The following is an 8,114-nucleotide window of genomic DNA, read 5'->3' on the forward strand; positions in this document are numbered from 1 at the left end:
GGTACAGGAATAGTCCATGTTGTGGCTAATCATCAGATTCCGGAGAATAGATGGGTGCAGCGCTGGAGGAGTACTAGAGAGGTACACGGGTAACATGGGATACAGGAGGGCAGAATTGGGTAAACACATAATGAGAATAAAGAACACGGATCACAGGCAGAGGTGTGAGATGTGACGATCAGTAGCTGATAATAAACACAGCTGGGTAACAATATCTGGGGAAACACACTGATACATGGACTGCAAACACTGCATGAGGGGGCTCAGCCCTGCATGGGGAAGATGATCGGAGGTGAATGAGGATTGGGCGAATGATCGGGGGTGAATGAAGATGGGGCAGATGATCGGTGGTGAATGAAGATGGGGCGAATGATCGTTAGTGAATGAAGATGGGGGTGAATATTTGGGGCCCCTATAATGGGTGCTGGGGGATCCGGCTGGAATGCTTGTACACACGCTGAGATAGTCGGTGATTGGATGACAGCTGTAGGTAACACATGGGAGCTCTGTACAGAATCCACACATCTCCTCCATCCTCCTCAGCATCTCTCCCCGGCATTGCACAGTAATGTCCCTGACACGTGTAGCATGACAGCTACAAGCAGCACAGCAGGTGATATATTTATACACCAAACTGAACAGTCCATCACTAAGGAAACACATCATGACATGAATGATAAAGCAATGAGCTATCATGGAGGAGCCCGGACCGTACCTGTCAGACGCGATGCCGCGATGTGCTGTAATGTCTCTCAGCAGAAGCCGCGCTCTATCTGGATTACTTACTACGCCGTCCCGGCTATTTAAATGAAGGTGACGTCATTAAACTGGAGATCCCTCGGTGGGCGTGTCTTGTTGGGGCGTGCACGACGTGGCATAATGCCTCCAGCGGCTGGCCCCGCCCTGTCTGTGGATATATCGGGATGGTGGGGATTGTTTACACACACACGCTGCTCGTGTATGGAGGGGCTGGGTGCAATGTGTGCAGTATGGAGCCCTGAGGGCCAGATATATATGTTTATATATGTGGTATATGGGGCCTGAAAGACGTTCATTATTTATATATGTGTGTGTGAATAGTGTATGAAGCCCAGCTATTGGGCACAGGTCTTCCATCTAGTTGCTCCATAACTACATCCATGGTAATGAAATGTGCTCATTCCCTTTTGTTTCAGTGATAACCGGGACTTTGGGCTAGCAAGAGAGGAGGTAAACTCAAAAGTCCCCCATAACAAAAAAAATTACACTTACCTTCAATCCCACAGGGCTGTCCTATCCATCCCGAGGTCTCTTCCTGTGTCATGAGCGCCGCCATCTTTTCCTCTTCTGGGTTCTTCCTACGTCACACGACCCAGGAGCGAGATCAGGTGACATAGATGGGAACTTGCCAATCACTGCGTATGCGTGAGATCAGCAATTTTTTCTCCTTTTGAGGAAAGGGCTCGTTCTGCGCATGCCTGAGATGCTCAGCATGTGCGGAGGGAGCACCCAAGAGCCTTCCGGGATGGGTGACGTAGGTATCTCAGGAGGCTTTGCAATGCTGCACCCTTTTTTATTTAAAAAAAAAGGTGTTGCACTTAAACAAACAAACAGAATTTACCTTACATAAAAGGGTTTTCTACCCTTTTATGTAAAGTAAAAATTCTGGGTTTAGGTATGCCTTAGGTACTCACTGACAATGGTACACCATAGTGGAATTTTTATATAAAGCACCCACCTGGACATAGCATAACACACCTGTCAGCCAGGTATGGGGTCGGTGTGGTGCATTGCCAGCCTGGTCATTTTGATTGCCTGCCCTAACCCATAACACATTAACACACATTAACCTGAAATTCGTTGGGAGATGGGGAGATAATGAACAACAAATTCTAGCCTGTCACAGCCCAGCTACTTTCAAATCTGTAACTGTATTATGGAAGTTACATTTCTTCAGTGTAGCAATCAATTCAATAAAGGAACTGATAAAGCTGAACTCCATGCAGATATAAAGACAGCTCTGTAATCATGAATGTAATGTAACAAAAGTAACTGGAATGGGCTTCTTGCAGTTTTCTGTACAGCAGAGCTCAGAAAAAGGGAGGGGAAACAAAAAGGATTAAGTTTCCATCTCTTACAAAGCTTAGCTGTGTGCTGGACTACATGGGTAGAGGTGCACAATCTTTGTTGGTAAAAGCTGCACTATATACATTTTTTTCTGTGAATTTAGCAGCCCACTTTAGTGAAGGGCCAATAGGAATATGTGGAGGGCAAGAAGGTGGAAATAAGTTTTGACCTTCCAATGAGCGTTGGAGCTTTGCCTATTAGAATAGCCCGGGATTCAGTTCCAACACTGCAGCCACTTCTAACTGTCTGTACTTTTCACCTACAAAACTTTTATGTCATAACCTCCTCACACAAGTCAAGAGAAGCCTGCTAAAAATATAAGTTGCCCAAACTCTGGGTAATAAGGGCTGCATATTTTTTTCTCCATAGGTTTCCTGAAATTTGTTACAAGCCTCCCACATTCACAAATTCTAGGTTCAATCCTCACTATTTGCATCACTACATCCATTGTAACACTTCCCTTTCTGTGAAATACAGTTGACTTCCTCCAAAAGTACATGTCGAAATTGTTTACTCATTAAAAAAAAGGCATCTTTTTCTCTGAATATGCTGTATATGCTGTTCTATCACAAATTAGCTTAGTTTAATAATTATATTAAGAGATCTCTAGATTACCCATACAGTTAGCAGCAGTGCTCTATGGCAATGGAAATCTGTAGGCAGCTTTGGTAAAATCCCACATTTTTTATATATATATAGAACAGTTTGGGGTAAAATGCAAAAAAAATGATGTGAATGTAAAACACTGCAGATGAATATTGTAATTTTTTTTTTTAGTTTTGTGTTATCTTGTTAACTTGTGAGAACTAAAAATTCACCAGTTCCTTTAGAGTTCAGATTTCTTTTTTACATCACTCACATAACACGTGCCCTCCTTTGTGTTTATATAGGTGGTTGCTGAGGGGGTTAAACTACACTCCTGGAATGTAACTTTTCAGAGACTTGTATTCCCTTCTTTCTTGATGATCTGGACAGCTGCTAGTTTAAAGTAAAATATATATACAGGCTTATTTACTAAAAATGAACAAGGTCCAGTAACCGCTTGGAACAGATGGTTTTCAGTTGGGGGCAGTTGGATGCAATCTTTGTACAATTTGGCTTTAGGATTCTGTGCTTACAGCTAAATATAAACAGTGATCACAAGCAGTCTGCAGGTACGCCTTTGTCATTAGATCTTCTTCCAGTGGATGGGCTGTTACCTAGTGTCTATGGCAGGCATGGGCAAACTACGGCCCGCGGGCTATATACGGCCCAATAGGGATGTTTCTCCAGCCCTTTGGGTGTTCCGTGGCTCTGGACAGTGTCCCCCCCCCCCCCCCCCCGAGCAGGGTCAGGAGAAGGACCCCGCTGGGGGTTGCGCACAGGCCAGAGTCGTGGAACAGCAAAATAGATGGTCAAATACTGGTGCCAGTGACTTATGGATAATGCAAGAGGGTCTTCAAAAAGTTTCTTCACTTTTATATTTTCTTTGGAAACGGTGAGATCAGGAGCAGTAGTAATTGGTTGTGTCTGAGAGTGGCATAAGACTAGTGATCTTGCAGTTTAGTATAAGAGTTATCATGCTGTGGTGAAGATGGTTCCAAAATGTATAAATCGCACCAAAGAGGAACAGTGTTCTGTCATACACATTTTGAGTCTCCAAACCCTCATAAAATTAAAGAGGGAGGTTATAGAACACCCGACTTCTAGTCCAGACCTTTTTGGATACCTCAAAGAAGCTTTTCATGTGAGAATAATGTGAACGCAGCGATGCGTCAGTGGGTACAATCTCTACCAAAAATATTTTTTGTTGATGGTTAAAAAGTTGATCAAAATGCTCATTGGAAGGTGACTATGTTGACAATTTATTTTTGAAATTCTTAATAAGGAGAGTTAAAAATTTTGAGGACCTTTTGTAATTCACCTACACTAATATAACTTTATCTGACTGTTTATATTGAAACAAGGTCAATTTTGTAACAAAATTTTGTAATAAAAACTAACACACTGAATCTTCAGAGAAAAGTAGGTGCTTGCCTGGAATTTGACCTTTCAAAACTTGTGATTCATCTTCAGGGATTTCTTTGTTTTATTTTTCCAGAGACAGAAATATAAAATAAAATACAAAGGTGACATATTTTGTGTGGTTGGCTTGTAGTAACTTTACTGCATATTTCCTTATCTTTGAGGGTGACTGTACAGCTGATCACAGCAGTGATGGGTCATACACTGACATTGAGGCATTATGAAGAAAGAGAACATGCCCAGACCTATTCCTTGTACTGTGGAGCCAAATTAAAAAGCTTCTTGCCAGCTGTTCTAGGTATTGTTTTATGTTATTCCCTGACCTTCATACAGCTAGATGTTCTTATATTGCTAAATGTATTCTTATATATTTTTTTTTTGTTACATACCTATGTGCAATCCATGCTGGCTAAGAAATGATGGTCCCTTTTTTAAAAGTTTTTCAAACTCCCAAACGTTACTTTATTCTCTCTATTGGTCTTTGTGGTTGTTGTCACTGAAATAAAAGTGAAGAAAATTCAAAATTCTGAAAACAGCGACAACTGTCTAAGTGGAGATTTCTTCTCACTTTTGATAAATGATCTTATACATCGGGCCTGATTTATTAAAGCTCCCCAAGGCTGGAGAAGATACATTTCAATCAGTAAAGCTGGGTGATCCAGCAAATCTGGGATTGATCTGGTCCAGGATTAAAAACATTTGCTAGCTAAAAGCAGATGACATTGAAGAAATCCATTCTAGGTTTGCTGGATCACCCAGCTTCACGGATGAAAGTATATCCTCTCCAGACTTGGAGAGCTTTAATAAATCAGACCCTCTGTTAAGTCTACAAAGCAGGAAATGTCCTGTTTAAATTATGATTAAATAATATCTATGAGTAATGACATTTTTGGTTATTACATTGCACAATACCTGTGGACTATAGGGTCATGGTATTTTCTTTCAATCTTTATTATTGGAAATCATTAAGGTGGTCAACAAAAAAGTAAATTCAAATTATGCATGAGACTTTAATTATACAATGTTAATCATACATGTTGTAGTAAAATATATGTCTCAGGACCAACATGTACTTCTCAATCACACCTTATAAATTGATAACCGAGGGACACAAAGAGGTATGGGGAGGCAAATGCATGTGGAGTGTTCATGGGAATGCAGGTTAGTTTATCCTTTAGCATTATCAAGTATCCAATAAATAATGTGCCTGACACTATATAAATAGTGTGTCCATCCCAATATCTTATTTAACACCATTCAATTTATCCTTCTCACAGTGTCAAAGGAGATTTTTTTAAAAACAGACACAAACATCTTAATTACATTTAGAATTACATATTTTTTACAAACATTAAAAAAAAAACAAAATTATGTCATAAACATACATAAGCCAATTTTAAACATATAACACATGTATGAAACATATCAAATGCTTACTCAGGCTGTGGGTAATCAGAAAGTATTACCTTCCTGTAACATAAATTGTTTCCGCTCTTTTTCTTGTCCCAAAGACTGAAAAGATATTTATTCAATGTGTTTCACGGTATCAAACGACGGCTTTTTCAAGAAAGAAGTATGGGAGCAACCAGCATTTAAATAGGTTTTTAAATAATATGCTAATACCAATGTACAGCCATCATAATGTTATAATTAAATTGAAGCTTCCTGTGGGTGCTTTGTTAGGGAAAAATTGTTGCTTGCACTTGGGAATCTTCTGGGAATTTTTGTAGAGTAGTTGTGTGGCAAACTATGACCTTGCGCCGCCAAAAAAAGGACTCCCCCGTGTGTGCCTTCTACAAAACCCAAGCTTCAACTGTTTTTTTCCCAACAGTTTTTCCCCAACAAAGCAGGTTGCTATTGGTTTTGATAGTTTGAGTGCCTCAAGAGTTTCCGTCACTTTAAAAGTCCAACAATTGTCTGTGGGTTGCCTATAACCGGATAGCCGCAAAAAAATTACTCGGTCTTTTGCTGTGGAAACTGCGCTGTGGCGCTATATAATTTCTTGTTGAATGTCTCAAATTCTGAAAAAAATAGTTCCAGGTTTTCTGGGAACTTGTTTTAATTTTGGGTAGAGTCTTAAATTTGAGTTTTGTGGTTGTTTACCAGCATTTTACCCGGTTTATGGTTCCAAGTGAAAAATTTGTGACTCGACCAGTGGAGTGATTTTCCTGCTCTGGCAGTGGGAAAAAGATTCATCTCTGTACAAAGAGCTTCAAACTGGGGCTTTAAATCTATCTGAGGATTCCTTCCATGTCTGGACAAGAGTTCCCCATATCCTATGAGTTTAGCATTCAGGGTTAAAGTCTGAGCTCTTTTGATTTTGGAGGCCAATTTTATCTAGGTGTATCACTAGCCAAATATACCTCATATAATATATTTGCACCCAATTTCACAGGCTGACATTTTTGCCTGTTCTTACTTGCCATAGTAATAGGAGCAGAATCCTAATATGGTCACCTCTGATTAAAATATACCCTCCACTGCCACAACTGATACTATATCGATGTTATATTAATGTGTCTTCTAGCATCATGGCTGAGGCATCTCCACTAAAACACTTTTTCTTTATCTTTTTTAAAGTGAAACTTCCTTATCCTGTTTATGTGTCATTTTGCAGAAAGTGTATCTCTGTACCAAAGTTACATGCTCCTAGATTCAGTAAAAGATTGAAAGTGATGTTTAAAAACTCTGCTAGAGATGAGATTCATTATCGCTCTGTGAGTGAATATTGGATCTTAAGTTGACTTCTATGTCCCTTGAGAGCAGACAACAGTTGTTGTTGGCAATGATGTTGTGCTAAGCCCCAAAAACCACAATAGTGTAAGGAAAAGACAGCACTCCAAAATTAAACTTGAGTGGAGGCTCTGTGAGTCATTCCTGAATGCAGAGTTCACTTATATGTCCCTTGTGCAGAAGAGATGTATTTATTTAAGAACTTACAGCTGCAGTTGTCATTAGCAGAAGTCATTCTAAGACAGAGGGGCCCTGATTCATCAGACTGTAATACCATCTAAAGCTACTCTGTGGCTATGTTATATTGGTGGGAGTGAAGAGGAGTCGAGGACCAGATAATCCTGCATAAATTGGGAAGGTACAATTTTTAAAAAATGTATATGGTGACTGGACTTCTTATTTAAGCTCTTCTCTCTTCCTATGAAAAACATACTTATACTTAACCTCACATATTTCTACTTACTAACATCCATAGTATCTGTATTTATTTACCAACCCCCCCCCCCCAAGGTAGTTGTGGAGGCAGGGACTAGTTCTATAGCTATCTTGGTTTATTGTGATTCATACAGAACACTTTGCACTTAGCTTTTTTGTACTCTCTCCAGCTGTGGATCACATCTCATGGTAACTTGGTTTTTTATGATTTATATGAAAGACTTTACACTCAGTTCATGCTACACTTCTCTGACCATGTACTACATCCTCAGGGGTGTAGTCGTAAAAAAAGAAGAGGCGGCACAGTTCCATCCATGGCAATCGCGCATGCGCATCATTGTCATTTAAACATGCCCGCCCCATTACACCTCTGCCTACGTGTCACTCAAAGGGCAAGAAACTTGCCCCAGAGTGACGTCATGGTACCAGAACCTGCCCACTCGCCCATCGCAGGTCTAAGCCTGCCATGGGAGTGTGGGACGATTGTGTTCGGAGACACAACCCGCCCATGGCCCTGAGCCTGCAATTCCATACAGAAGACATGGTCTGCGGCTCTGGCCAGTGCACACCCCTAGCAGGGTCCTTCTCCTGGCCCTGTGGGGGGTGGACCGTCCAGAGCCACAGACCAGCAAAGAATTCCTTGCCCATGCGTGCCCATTCCCGAAAAAAGTGAGGGCGGCATTTCCACCAAAGCATGCCCTACTACACTCCTGCACATTCTTTTGCCTCCTTGGTTTAATATTATTCCTAGAGAACATTTTACACTAACACTATGGTACTCCTCTCTAGCCATGGAACACAGCTAATGGGCAACTCTGTACATTATGATTCATAGA

At 40.7% G+C, this 8,114-nt stretch overlaps 1 protein-coding gene across 1 annotated transcript in view; it reads right to left on the reverse strand.

Annotated features, from left to right (window-relative positions):
• Nucleotides 1-826, reverse strand: part of LOC140341019 (cyclin-dependent kinase inhibitor 1-like) — a 19,311-nt gene extending 18,485 nt beyond the window's left edge. Inside the window, exon 1 of the mRNA XM_072426521.1 lies at nt 716-826. The gene's annotated coding sequence lies outside the window, so the exon portion shown is untranslated. The remainder of the gene's footprint in view (nt 1-715) is intronic.
• Nucleotides 827-8,114: the final 7,288 nt, after the last annotated feature.

Source organism: Pyxicephalus adspersus, chromosome 1 (assembly GCF_032062135.1).
Source record: "Pyxicephalus adspersus chromosome 1, UCB_Pads_2.0, whole genome shotgun sequence".
Classification (NCBI taxonomy): Eukaryota; Metazoa; Chordata; class Amphibia; order Anura; family Pyxicephalidae; genus Pyxicephalus; species Pyxicephalus adspersus.